A 15129-nucleotide genomic window follows, 5' to 3' on the forward strand; every position below is an offset into this window, starting at 1 on the left:
AGAACTTTTGTGGATCAGACCACAGGATCACGTATTCTGTTTCCAACAGGTGCTAGGCAAAGATGCCTCCGAGAATCTCATAAAGCATGAGTTTGTCCCCTGCTGCTTGTCTACAGAATTTGGGATTCAGGTGAATGCTGCCTTTAAAAATGGGGTTTCATTTAGCCCTCATGGCTAGTAAGTTTTGCTAGAGATGTAAGGTAATTTAGCCTTTGATACTCTGTTTTCAGTATTGCTCATAATGGGCAGCAGTTTTTAAAATGACCCAGAATTCAAATGTACAATGAAACCAAGTTGTATAAACCTTTGGGTTTGAGCCAGAGTTTATTAAGCTCTAGAGATTTGCAGCCGGTGCATTAGAAATGGCAAAGAGACAGATATGCACAATCTGAAACCATTTTTCCCCTGAGAACAAACCTCTATTGAAACACTGTTCAGGTTTTATAAAAGGGTCTAGTCTGCCATAAAATGTGTCAGTATTAGATCCTGTTATATGCTTGGATATTAAATTTCATAGGAAAAAAAGAAGCTGGGATGCATATAGATGTTTAATAGGGTAACTAACTGAAGAAGTAGTATCTGAAGATGTCCAAAGAAAGCCCAGACAAGTGAAGGTAGTGGGTCAACTTCACAATCGAATACTGCAGATATCATGGGTAAGCCTCCACACTTCTCAAATGGCAAGGACAATAGAGTTATTTCTACACAACAGAGAAGATATGCCACTACTATAAAAGTGGTGGAAAAGAGATTTGGGCTTCCTGTGGACTGAAAGGTCTTCTCACTCTGCAGTTGTGGCATCTGGGAATAGAGGTGTTTGGATATATACAGTGTTCCCCTGCCTTACAAGGGTGATTTGTTCCTGAAAAACTCTTTGTAGGGCAAATTCTTGTAAATTGAAAATGTAGTTGCCATTAATTTCAATGGTAATGATATGTGTTCCTAGTCCCCAATTGACACCCATGTATGCTAAAACCCCACCAAATGGACACAGTTCTTCAGAGTTATCATAACATAATATGATAACTTATCATATACTAACAAAGTATTTTATCTTCATTAGTATAATATGGCTGCTTGCCTGCTCTTGTTAAGCTCTTTTGTAGCAATTATATGCTGTACCCTTAAACATGCATAATGATTCTGTGAAGATGACCACATGGTGGCTCTTGTCTCATGGTGCTCAGCTGATTGTGAGGTGCACAAAATCCAAATCAGTCCTCCTAAATGCAAAGAAATACCTCCTAAACCAATGTAGGGGTGTCAGATGAAACTTCCCATAAAACTGAATTCTCCTACCCCAATGAATTTCAAGTTATGACTGTAATTTGAAAAGCAACAGACATCAAAGAGGGAATGTGTTGCATTCTGCAGATCTATTGTTTATGCTCACCTGGTGCTCCAGTAATTAAGGACTCTGATGAAAGCATCACAAAGCAAATTATGCCTCTGAAGATGCTTTAGTTAAAACATGGCTGTCAGTAATGGCGTGTTTTTTTGCATATTTATTCAGTTTTGTTTAATTCCCATCCACCCACAGTTCTCTTCATATTTCTATAGAAATATGCCATGAAACGTATCATTCATGCAGCCTGGTGTCCTTTCGATGACAGGCCTGCTTTCATGGACTAGGCTTCACTGGCATGTTCACAGAGCTGTTGTTGCACTTGAGGGTACGCTTTAATATGTTCTGTAATTGTGATTCACCTCAGCGTGCATCTTCACAGGGGAGGTAGGCAGATAAAATTTTCCATCTTTTTGTCAACCTGTCATCTCACTTAGAATGAGATGATAGAATCCACAGGAATATAAACACCATCATAATTTTATGTTTTCAAATGAGCGAAGTTAGAATAGGTGAGGAATCAGACAGGCAAGTAAAATCTTCTATGTAAATTGTCTTTTGGGATCACAGAGCAGTCAGGATCAATCCAGAACAGAAAAGGAAGACAAAGTGAGATTAAGGGCTTTTAAACTCAGTGATCAACTGCTCTGTGGTGTGCTCATCAGGCCTTGGACTGGCTCCAATTCAGGCCATGGCCATGAGGTGCAGTTCCAGAGCAGGCAAATGAGGGCCCAAAGGAGCCGGGGCAGCAGACTTGGCCAGAGCAGGTTGGAGTTGGGTGTCAGGTCAGGTAGCTGAAAAGCAGGAGAACCAGAGGGAGAAATCGTAGCCGTGGACAAGCAGGTGATGACATTTGGGCAATGCTGGGCAAGTCTGTAGTGTTGGTTAATGTTGCTCTGACCGAGGAGAGTACCTGTTTGATATGGGGTCACCTAGGTCCCTCTTGGGGTCAAGAGCTGCAGACCCAGTTCTGAAGGTTAGGTGCATGATGCTGCAGAGAGCAGGCTGGTCAATCCCTTTGTTTGGGAGCTGCCATGGTGATGCAGGGAGTAGGATGACTGAGCCCAGTTGCCACAGTCCCACTTTGCTCATTGCACTTCCCCTCCTCTAGCCTTCATCACACTCCTCTGTTCTCCCACATGTGGTTCAACCCCCAGACTCCTTACCTGTGTTCAGCTCCTTTCATTTATGGTTAAAGCCACCCATGACATCAGAAGTATAATGGTCTTTCGGGCTTTTTTTTTTTTTTTTTTTTTTTTAAAGCTTGGTGTCAGGTGGGACTGTGGCATAGGGGGGTTAACTCTGCTCATCCATTCCATGGCTGCAACCAACAGTGCCTCTCCTCCAAAGCAGATGTTTATCCCAGAAAGGAAGCTGTGTTTTCCTTTGAATCATCCCATCCGACAGCTGATATGGTTTTGGCTTTGTTTTGAGGCATGAACGGAATGTTTTCAATGCCACATGTCAAACGACCATAACACTGTCAAACAACCTTATACCATAATACTGTAAAAACAAAAACTGGAGAGGGTGCTGGGAACCAAAGGGGGGGAGGACAACTGAACCATGTCTACTGCACCAGTATCTAGGTGTGGCTTTGCTGCACCTGCTGTCATGTTTGCTCTGAATAAATTGTGTTGATTTGAATGGGATGTGCTTTCAATGTGAAAAGTTTCATTCCACTTACAGTGCAAAGTGAGTAGTTTTCATTTCCATTGCCCAAGGAGTATGAGTGATTACTCAGTGGGGAAACATCTCTATGACAGTATTACACTAATGAAAGATAAGACTTGGGTTCATCTTCTTCCCCAACAGAAGAATTAAGGTTTCATTTCATTGTATTCATGTTTTCTTCTTTAAACAATTACCTTAACAACAACAAAAAGCAATAATATAAATAAGCTTAATATTGTAGTGATAGGATGGTTATCTTAGATCAGGAGTGGCACAGAAATTTTATGTGACACATGTTGTATCATAACAATTGCACATTTGTTACTATCCCATTTTTTAAAATGAATCGTGGATGCATTTTTCTCCCCATAGGTATTGAAGACTAAAATAAATGAGGCTGCATTCAGTGTTCATTTACTTTAGAAAGCATTAAGGCTTTATGAGGTTTTTGCTATTTTGCACCATCTTACTTGGTCCTTCTGGGCTTTCAGGTGAGATCTTAAGCTAAATGCCTCTCCAGGATTCATGAATCTTTATTTGTTGGGATGAACCACTAGATGAATACAAGTACCTTGGAGAGCTCTTCTCATAAGCTTCCAAATGCCTTCTATTTCCATTTAATTGAATGAGAGTCAAAGGTAGAGTCGACTCTTAGGAATTTGGTGTGTGTTTTTTAAAACAAAATAAACATAAATTAAATATGTAGTATATATAAAAAAGAAAGATGATCTCTGACTATTTATAGTGGGGAGGAGGGAGAAGACATATAATGTTCACTTCTTATTGTAAACAAAAACTACTTGGGTGTCTTCTCCTGGACAGTATTTTTTTTTAAATCTACTCTGAAGGTAAATCATTCAAGGGAAGAAAGAAAGAAAGAAAGAAAGAAAGAAAGAAAGATACAGCATTGTGGCAGACACAAAGTCTGCAATCTTCTACACGCTTTCCTAGGAGTAAATCCCATTTACAAAGAAGTGGGAATTACCTCTTTGTAAACATGTATAGGATTGCACTGTATCTTTCCCTAGCATTCTTAATTATCAAGCTTCTGTAACCCTCATGAGGAGGTTGCTATCGTAAAAAATAGCAAAAAATGTCTATTGCATCAAATTTTGAAGCATAAGCAAGTGACTGTATTAAGAGCCCTACTGACTCTGCTTTCTCATTGATGTTGTGTAAGGGAAAACCTATAAGAAGTCTCTCTTAAACCATTATCTGGTAGAAGACATTACTTGGTTCCCAGTTCTTACCTTCTGTAAAACCAAGGTTCACTCTGTTGCAAAAGCTTACCACTGAGAAGTGTGGATCATTGGTCATATTTCTTGTGCTACAGAGACCAGTAACCTAATACCTTCAAAGGCACTTGGTTTTATACTTTCCAAAAGCCTTTTTGAGGGCCACCTGCAGCAGAGATTAGAGTACTGTACTTATGTAGCTTCCTACATCTATCTGTAGCTTTGAAGATACACACAGCTTGGCAGGTACAATCTAGTTCCAAATTGTATATGCATTCCGACACTTTCTCCTTTCAAATCCTTTTCCATCCCTTAAATCATATCAACATCAACAAGGGAAATAGCTGTGAATTCTTACTTTTGTGAGCTAGAACTCATGAGCAGACTACTCAGCTCTCCTTCAGTGTATGACAAAATCATTCAAGCTTGAAGCCTTTTTAAGGAGGTGAAAAAGGCAAGAGAAATACACTTTGCTGCAGAAGAAAATCCTTTAAATTGATTCCTTTAGATAGTTGTCTTCCTTCCAAGTCAGATTTTTACCCTAGGCCAACTAACAGCCAGTGAATTTGTACCAAGACTAGGACTGTAGTGTTTAATAAACTAGTTAGATTAATCAATTAAAAGCCTTTTGATCTCTGAAAAATATGATCCTAATTAATTGTGCAAGGAGTTTTTCAAAATCATTCTTATAAGTGTGTAATAAAATGTATGCTGTCTGCTGCATACAGGAATAATCTGAAACTAGACCAACGAGGGTGTTGGTTTTTTAATTGTTTAATTAAACATTGCAGCCTGCCTGCACACTAATCTTTGATGATGAGTCTAGTGACCTTCCCTCCTTTGCTCCATGGCCGTCGTGCATGAACAAGAAACAAGGAACAACCTAAGTGTATGTGTGGATTTTTTGCGCAGATGCACTTGAGACCTCTGGATTGCAGCCAAAGTCAGGATGCTATTCCAATATCTTTCCCACTAGGGAACAAGTAATGAAAAAGCTTAGGGTCATCCTGTTTGGCCTATTGAGATTAACAAGTGTAATTACAAAGTTGTTTATATCAGCCAAAAGTGCAACAAACCTGCCTTCATTGTCTAATTTAGTGCTAAGGACATTAACATCAAAGGTTTTATCTTTTGGGGTCATGTGGCCTCTAGTTTTGGAGTTGAAGTTGCTTTTGAGGAGCCCTACCTGATCTGTGTTCAGTTTACTGGCTTTGGGATTTAATCATATATGTCTTCTTGACCACAACATTCTCTTCTTTTTATTCTCATAGGGAATAAATAAATAAGATTTTTAATAGGGTTATTATCAACCCAATCCTGAGCTGCCCAAAGCATGGGTCTGCCGCGATGCTGAAAATGGCTACCTTGGCATCCAGCGCACCGCAATCAGCTGCCACCTCCTCAGGAGAAGGGTACTTTTTTCCGCTTCCCCCGAGTAAAGGAAGTAACCCTGCAGTGGGGTTACTTGGTTGTAGGGCAGCTCTGGAGTTGCTGTAGAATCAAAGAGTTCCGTGTCGGGTCTCGCTGCCTGACATGGAGCTCAGCTCCACTGGTCCCACCCTCCCTCCCCCCAGAATACCTCCTCCCCACCCTCTCCCCGCCCTCCCTGACCTCCCGCACCCAGAATGCCTCCTCCCCACCTCCTCCCACACCCCCACCTTCCTCTTCACAGCCAGGTAGTTCAGGCAACCATGAAACGGCAGAGCACAGGCTTTCCACCAGCTCTAGTTCTGGTGCTGGGTCAGCATTAAGCCTCGACAGTGTTTACCGGTGGTAAGCTGGCACACAGAGCTTAGGATTGGGTTATATGGTTGGCAACCTTCAGTCTCGAAAGACTATGGTATAAGCCTACAGCACCCGGTATTCCCAGGCGGTCTCCCATCCAAGTACTAATTAGGCCTGACCCTGCTTAGCTTCCGAGATCAGACGAGATCGGGCATGTGCAGGGTAACTGTTGACCCTTAACATTCAAAGAAGCACACTGAATTGCTGAAGGAATTATTATTCACATAACTCTCTACATCCTGTTATACCTGTTCAATTGATGAAGTGAGAGTCAACGTGTTTAGGAGAAAGGTATACATACCTTTATATCTATGAATGAAATTATCAATGCAGTGGTATTTTGCACTGTATTGCACTTATTTCTTCCTGCATGCTATGCAAGTTAAACCCAGTTATGTTTCTATAACATTAGTTATACAGAACTAGAAAGGTCTTAAATCCAAATGATCCTGTTAGGCCTAGTGGCATTGAGTTCAATCTTTTAAACCTCATCCATTATTACTGAATTTTATAATATTTGATTGCTGTTGCAAAGGCTTAACAAAAAACCATGGCTCCCCACCACTACCAGGTAACCCAGGGCCTACATAGTACTTAACGATAGTGGTTCCTCACCAGGATCCAGGCAGCAAACAGGCAAGAGTCTTTCTTCACTGTTGCCTCTGTGACTGTGGGACACCAAAAACAGATTTCTACATACATGTGCTTGTCAAAACATGGGGAAGTATGCCATTGAGGGATACCCAACAGGGCTTCTCTCCCACTGTGCCCCCCAGCTAGAGCCACAGCTGAGCAGCTTGCTTGGTTTTGTGTTTGAGCATCTAGATAATAGGCTTGTTAGTTTGTCTCCAGTTAATTCTGAAATTGAAGGGGAAAAAGGAAAGCTGTCAACTACATAGCAATTTTGTCCACCCAAAGATGTGATGGAGTGAAATCTGACATCAAATATTCTCTTCAGTTAAAAATTAGGCTTAAGAATCTTGGCGAAGCAAATGCAATAACTAATTAAACAATCATGCTTTTATTGCTTTTAGGCAATGAATGTAAATAGATGCAGACAAAATTGTTTTGGGGAAGTGTGTGGTTCTTATGCTGATTAGTCTGCACAGAGATGAGTATTATGTCATAAGGGTCCTTTCGGTTCCTAGAGGGACAGATGACAGACATCTTACAGTGACAGCTTTTCAGAATGAAATGCCAGAAGCCATGCAAATTCATTTGCACCCAAATAAACTCTATTTGGACACTTCACTTCTAATCAAGCAATGCATCAAACACACTGTGACAGGGAATAACTTCTTATTTGTTTACGGCTGTTACTCTCCCACCCTCTTGTTTCTCTTCAATCACATGCCCACATGGTTGTGTTTATGTAATTTTCACGCATCATAGTGACTGTTGGTTTGAAATCTGCATGGGAAGAGATGACTTCTGTTTTATGTAATCAGCACTATAGCTACTCAAACCTTTTAAGAATTCAAAAATTTCAGTGAAAAATACAGGTACCTTCTAGTTCTAAGAAACTCCAACCTCCTGAGCAAATTTTATAATGCACATACTTTTCTGCTAAGAGCCATTGTGCATGGTTTGGAAAATCATGTGGCACAGTCTTCCTGGGACTATACCACTTCACAATGTGGATGTGGAAATTGCAAGTAAAAAGGATTGCCACCTATGGAAGCTAACATGCAAGAAGCCTTGCGTCTTGGCCCAGCTTTTTCCCTGGTTAGCTTTGTGCAACCTCCTCTCAACATCCTTCCATCCTTGGACAGCAGGATGGGGAAAAGGAACTAGATTGCAAACACAGTGCCTCAGAGCTGTCTTGCTTTCTGTGCCATTGTTGGTCGTTGCCTTGCCTCTCAGAGCCAGTGGCCTGGCATGTAAAAAGGATGATTTGCCACCCTATAAACAAGGAAGGGGGGCATCACGCTGTAATCTAATTTTGAACATATCTGATATAGGCTCTGAATTGCACTGCATATCTTCTCTCTCTCTGTCTCTGAAAACTGAAACAGCAGCCTCACTTTGGATCCAGAACACTGTCTTTAGCAATATTATTCCTTCTTTGTGTGCATATCAGATGTTATTAGAGGGGCATCTACTTTCATTTAGCATATTATCGATCTGCAGCCTTTGCTACAGGTTGTGAAAAAGACAATGCTACCAAAACCTAAGAATCAGGAGCAAGTGGCAGACTTGTTTTTTAAAATTTATTTTTAGGATTTAGAAATGCCTGAGTTGTTGCTGTGCTTGCAGTTTAAGTCTGGTGTCTTTCACTGTTGAAAAAAAGTTAATGGCATCAGTGACACCATGATCCTGTCACAAGATTTATAGCCTTGGAAATGAGAGACAAAACAAAACTTAATGCAGAAGGAAACAAAATGCGTAATGAGAATATTTTATAGACCATAGTTTCATTATTCCACACCTCGTGGCTTAATCAGACGGTTTAATGTAAAATTGTGTTACAGAAGGTCAGATGAGAAGGACATCCAACATTTGAAATAAGGACAGCAGAGAGGTCAGAATATAAAAGGGCCAGGCATGTTTTAGAGGCAGGCTAGTTCTCAAGACAGAGGCTTTATTTCCCGCATTTTATATTAAGAACCTCGTTTAAGTGTGACTTTCTTTTTGGTGAAACTTAGTGCGAGGAATTCAGAAAATGTGCCAGACATTATTGAATTCAGGTGGAAACACAGCCTAGGTACAGCAGGGACTGTGAAAAAGGCGTTAATTGCATTCTAGAAAATGAGTGAGAGCAAAGCTGAACACTCAAACTTTTCCAGCTACCTCCAATTTGCTCATTTTTTGATGTTACAAAGTTTTCTCCTAGTCATCTATGCCTAATAAAGGTTTGTTGAGTTGAGTTATGTTTATAGTTAGTGATAAAGAGAGAACCTAAAGAGAGAACCATTTTTCTTAGTGATGCAAGGAAGTGGGTTTTCATTCATGCCTGCAAAATAGGACCCAAGAGATATTTACTGATATTTATCTGCATTCAGTAATGTGATGCACTGCCCCGGCTCCAAGAGCAGTGACATCACAACATCATGTGACCTCCACAGGAGAAGAAACAGGCTGTACAAAGCTGCCAGCACCTCCTCTGTAACTAGGGTGGAGCCTGGGGGCAGTCATGCACACTATTTTAGCGTAGCGCCTGGGGCAGGTGCTTCTCAGGCTTCCCCCAATGAAGGCACCCTCTACCTTTGTTACTGTTTTCTATTTAAAATATATATATATATATATATATATATATATATATATATTTTGGAAAAGGATTTTCAAATTGTTTCCATGCTTGAGATTGATAGTACTGTTGGGGTATTACTTTTTTCCAATTAAGCTAGAAGATTAACTAAAACCCACTGCTATATTGTCCAGCAGTTCCCTTTCCCATGGTCAAAATCCTTCTCAAAAGTTTTCTCATTCAGCAACTATATCCAGTGAACCATTTGCCTTTCCACCTTACGCAGACTAGGAAGCAGACTCTCTTCCACTATTGTGTAGACATTTCAGCAGCAATTATATTTCCTTAATTAGCTGTGTCCTTTGTCTAGCTTCCTCTTTCCTGCAAGTGCATTTGTCACTGGCGTGCTATGCTGAAACGGCAAGGCTGTCATAAATGATATCACACCTACAACATCTAAAGTACAGCAGGTGATTTATTATTAAGTGTGACTGTTCTAGCACAGTGTCAAACAAGCAGCCCCCTTGAACATAGCCCAGAGCAGCCAATTCTGCCACCAAGCAGGTCCAGCCCTACCACCAGGTTGAGTGAGCTGGCCAGGCAGAACACAGTCCGCAATATTTATTAACTTGCTGTATTTGCTGTCCCACAATTATGGAATCAAAGGGTCAGCAAAGTTGCTTATGAATGAAAGAAAAGTTTCCTAAGCAGTAAAAACAATAAGCAACGCTTTAAAAATCCCTGAAGAAACACACTGAAGCGACAGCAGCAGCATTACGAGGGGCACAATTCACCAGTATGCAGCAGCACCAGCATCCAGGGACTTTTGCAACGTCCCACGTTCATAGCTTGCCAAAAGGTGAGTAGTGACTAGGCCAGGAGGTTCTCCTTTGGAAGAGTGCTCCATAACTTGCAGCAGAATGACTGCAAAGATCTCTCATGGCCATACACCTCACTTCTGCAGGCAGGAGAACGAGGAACCCATCAGATATTCTTTGTCCCAAACCATTTTAGAGATTAGTATCTGCACTTTACATATGAAGCTGCCCTGTAGTGCTTAATTATATTCAAAGACATCTGGTGATCTACCTTTTGGCTTGGTTAACCTAAATAGGTAGTATTCTCCAGTAAATATCATACAAAGGTTTAGCTTATATTCGGAAATGTCAGGTCCTTGGAGTCATTGCCTACAATATTGAAGGCAATAAGTCTGATGACAACAACAAAATGGTTCTGAAGCCATCATCTCCCAAATACAGAGGTTGTCTTCTTCTTCCACAACGGCTTTACCAAAAAGTCAAGGTTTTAATCTGAAGACAACCTTCCTCCTCTTCCTCCTGTAACCTCGTCTCTGGCTCATCGTTTCCACCTGTTCCACTTGGATGCATGATGGATTACTGTTTTCATATATCACCAGTTTTGAACATTCAAAGCATGGCTTGTGGTTCTTGCTCAGTATTTCAAGTGCTACCTCCAGAGCTGGCTGCTACAATAAATCATTTAGAAGAACACCTCTTTCCGCTGTTACCTGAGAAGACTGTATTGCAATAGTTTCCAAGTGTCATTGTGAACAGTGAGGAATTCTCTGGAGTGTGTGCCTTTATATGCAAGGAGTGTGATACGGACAACCAAAGTGCATAAATAAGCAGCAGTGTCTGGAAATTCAATCATTTTCCAGGATGGAGATGACAGGCTGAACTTCAGTGTGCTATGTCACTATCCTCATCATTCTTTTTCTGATAGCAAATGTGATAGAATTTTATTTCTTTCTTGTAAACTACAACTGTACAATCACCAGTTCTTCTAAGAGCACAGTAAAACGGCTGCGGTATCGCACAGGACAATGTTTGTTAAACCATTTTGTTTTAAATTAAAACAGAAGAACCCCCTATGTTTTAATATACATGTTGGTGTGTGTGTGCAATTATTTAAATCTTTTCTTATAGTACATGCAAAAAAATTTTCTGAAGTTTTTAGTGGTGGTTTTTTTTTTTAAGTTACTATTTGGCTGGAAAATATAGTGATTGTTTTGGAACATGAGTTTCTGAATAGGCATCAGTAATGCACTGCAAGAACTATGAAAGCCACGCTGAAAGAGATTTCTTTTTATTCATCTGAACGGAAACATACTTGAAGGCAAACACTATTACTTTTAAGCAATTGTGTTGCTTCCATGCACTCTGGGGATTTGGTATGGCTCACAATTGAATACTGAACTTTTTCTGTTGCTATGTATCAAATGCAATGAATGCTTCCTGCAGTAATTCTTTCTTTCTTTTTGTCTTTGTGTCCTTCTGGATAACTTTCAGAGTACTGTGAGGCAATTCAGTGTCTCTTAATATTGTCCTTTAATCATATACGTAAAGATGATTAGGCAATACTAATTCACTCAGGGGGTGAATCAAATTCTAAAGGTACTTTTACCAGCTGGCAAAATTTGGTGTGTACATAATGCATGTACCACAAGGTACCTTGACCAGCTGCTGAGGGGTCAGCACTACCATAGGGCCCACTGGTGATGCCTACACTGCTCTCTTGGAGACAATTGAGCCCAGTGAGCACCTGATTACTGATGACTTGGTAGGTCCCTCCTCCCCTTACTGTGGTGACACACATGGGTTTTTTTCATTGTTTCCTGTCAGCAAAAACAACTGCATCCTAGCCAGCAGCGGCAGCCCATCAAGTTCCGCTCTTTGTATTGTGTTATTGTGTCTGCTGGCCTGCCAAGAACACAGATACCCTCTAGCTATTGCCGTAGAGAAAGAGACCCACACAGGTACAAGAATGCTCACTAGTGTTCACCTTGCCGAGGGCTCAAGCCTGGAGCTGGCCCTGAATCCATTGAATCCACGGCTCTAACCTGGAGCCGGCCCTAACTCCACAGCACTCTGATGACTGATAATCAAATCCACCAATCTTCCCACCCGCTGTTCTCCAAACGTGACCACTGCTGAGCTCCGGTTGCATTTGGAGGCCCTTCTGAGGGCCAAGGGAGGCCGTGCGCAACCTCCCGGACTCAAGGCTGAAAATGGGCATTTCTGGTTTTTGACTGAAAACTGAAAGTGCTGGTTTTTGGCCTTCTAAAGGCCTTAATGGGCCTCTTGGGGGTCAGGGAGGCCATATATGGTCCAGTTGTTGCATTTGGAGGAAGCAGGTGCGAAGATCTGCAGGTCATACTATGGTGGATACTTATGCCATACTTAAAGTGGAAGAACATAGACAAGAGTTGCTAAAGAGGGCCTCAGTTAACAAGCAGCTTCATATGGGGAACCTTTTACACTTGCAAAGGGCAAACTGTGTTTACCAGAGGAATGTAATATCATATGATCATAAAAGAGGGAGAAATTCATCTTCAAAGGAAAACAAAGGAAAAAAAATTCCAGGAAAGACTCCAAGGGAGCAAAATCCCCTCAAAAAGGACAGGTGTCATGTTCAGCTTAAAGAGAGCTGTGCCCCACTTGTACAATGTCCTGAGGGTGAGTTGGGTGTTTCTGCTTTCCCCTGAACTCCCAGCCTCCTGTAAGAATGGCTCATCATCTCACACCTGAAGCACCAACCAGGGTGAATTTTTTCAATGGAGTTCTGGATTTGAGTCACTCCTAATTTCTCAAAATTCCTTGGAGAAAAGCAGCAAATTGCAACAGTCCCTGTGCTCTCTGGCCCTCTTTCCAAGTGTGCCCTCTCCCCCCGGCATTAGGTTGATCAGGGAGCGCTGCAGCAATATCGGTGTGACCTGGTTTCTAGGTAACAGAAGAGAAAAAGCCCTTGTCATCTGTAACAATGCACAATGAATAGCTCCAGGATGATGAAAGAAACAGAAGCTCCTTAGACAAGATAGCACCTGTTTCCTTGCGAACAGCAAGTGTTGAAATAATGATGGGATGAGGCAGGGGAATACAGCAGGTTCAAAAGGGGTTTTTGACTTTCAAAGCGAATTGCAGCACAGAGTCATCCCAAGTTTCCTCTTTAGAGATCACTCATGACGCCTGTTGTTTATCGGGTGGCACTTTCTTATTATTTTGTTCCTTCCTTTAATCATTCCTGGCACTCTAAAGACTAACGGTCACCCTTCTGTGAAGTGAATAGATTTGATGTAGTGTGAACTTACCTAACTGTATATTAATTGTAATATGCTGTGCATCCGGTCCCAGCATGAGAGGTGGGGTGTGGGTGGAAATGGGTACATTTTACCAGATCCTAGCCCAGGTTGCAAGCCCTCTGATTTTTTTTTTTTTTTTTTTTGGGGGGGGGGGGGGAGCTTGTTCAGGAAACACCAAAACTTGTGTCTTGAGAAACAGAGTTCTGTGCCTCTCCATTTGACATGTTTTCTCAAAATGTCCTAGAGTTTGTTAGTTTCTGCTGGTGTTTCCTGTTTTCAGAAGACACTAACAGGGTAACAGGAAGGAGGGAAAAGCACTAAAACAATTCAGGTCACTTGGGTATGTCCGTACTGCTGATAGGATGTATAGCTCCCAGAACACATGTAAGGGCCAAATTATAAGTGACATCAAGCAGCCTTGGCTACTATTTTCAAAAGAAAAGTTCTTTTGTGCCAAGGACAGGCTAATATCACATGTAATTTGCTAGCCACTGGCATCCAGAGCACAAAGAAAGATTGTTACTAGGTTCTCAGGACAGGGGGCTGTGGCTAAAGGCTGTTTGTCTGTGCATGTGTGTAGTCAAAATATACAGTATATACACACACACACCGTACTGTCATGTCTGACTATAAATACAAATCAGGTATCCAGAAACATAAGGAACTTCCATCAAAAGGAAATTAAATAAAACTAAAGGGCACCAATAAATTCTTGAATTTTTCCAAAACAAGCAAAGGTTTTCTTATCAGGATTGTGAAGAGGTGTTTCTGTCACAAGTTTCTACTAACTCTGAAGAAATGATGCTTCTGCTGTGCAAAGGCACTGGTGAGCACTAAGAAAATGATTCCCATGCTGGTAGAAGTATTTTTGTTAGAGACTGCCACTTAAGATTAAGATTTCAGTAGCATTAAGCTGCAATCCTATACACCAGGGGTTCCCAAACTCCTTAATTTGGAACCACCTTGTTCACCGTGGGTCCTGAGCCCGCTGAGACCAGTAAGCTGCAGGGTCACATAATGCAAAAGCTGCTTTTGCGTCACGCCGGTGTGCAGCCTGTGTCACTGGCCATGTCATATTGCGTAATGCAATGTGTTTCCAAAGCTATGGGTTGTGACCCACTAGTGGGTCGCAACCTGATTTTCCGTTGTCACAGGTCCACTGCAACCAGGAAGTTGCATGGCAGTCCAGGGTGTGACTCAGCCAGTGATGCTGTCTGCATGCTAGTGTGTCCCGGAAGCATCATCCTGTCATGCATTATAATGCCTGTTGGCTTCCTGGTTGCAGCAGACCCACAGCACACCAGTAACTGGGTCATGACCCACAGATTGGGAAACACTGCTGTACATACTTACCTAGCAGTAAGCCTCCTTGAGTACAGTGGGACTTACTCTGAACAAGTCTGCATAGGCTTGAACTATGCAGTATGTTAATTTTTCAGGTTGTATGTATTTCAGGAGTTGAAAGCTGAAAAGCAATGTGTCAATTCAAAATTGGAAGAATCTAAAGTAGCCAAATCAGAAGTACTCAAGTGTTAGCCCTCCCTCACAAAAGATTTAAAATTCAGAGAAGCACCTGGAAACCTAAAGAGAGTGTAAGATCAAAGAAAAGAGAGGTGCATAAGTAACTATCAGAAGCAGCCAGTCGGTGAGACATGAAACAGCTGGTTGCAGGATGAAATGAGGCTGGACTGCAGTACAATTTATCTGTTGCCCTAGGTTACAATTGTATTCCTATAGTGGGAGAGGGGGCAGGTACCTCTTCCACCATCATCTTGTTTACAAGGTAATATGATGATGTGGGTGC

The 15129-nt window shown here is 41.5% G+C and overlaps 1 pseudogene; it reads right to left on the minus strand.

Annotated features, from left to right (window-relative positions):
- Nucleotides 1-6099: 6099 nt before the first annotated feature.
- LOC136635946 (5S ribosomal RNA) lies at nucleotides 6100-6213 on the minus strand (annotated as a pseudogene).
- Between the last annotated feature and the right edge of the window lie 8916 nt (nucleotides 6214-15129).

Source organism: Tiliqua scincoides, unplaced genomic scaffold (assembly GCF_035046505.1).
Source record: "Tiliqua scincoides isolate rTilSci1 unplaced genomic scaffold, rTilSci1.hap2 HAP2_SCAFFOLD_161, whole genome shotgun sequence".
NCBI lineage: Eukaryota > Metazoa > Chordata > Lepidosauria > Squamata > Scincidae > Tiliqua > Tiliqua scincoides.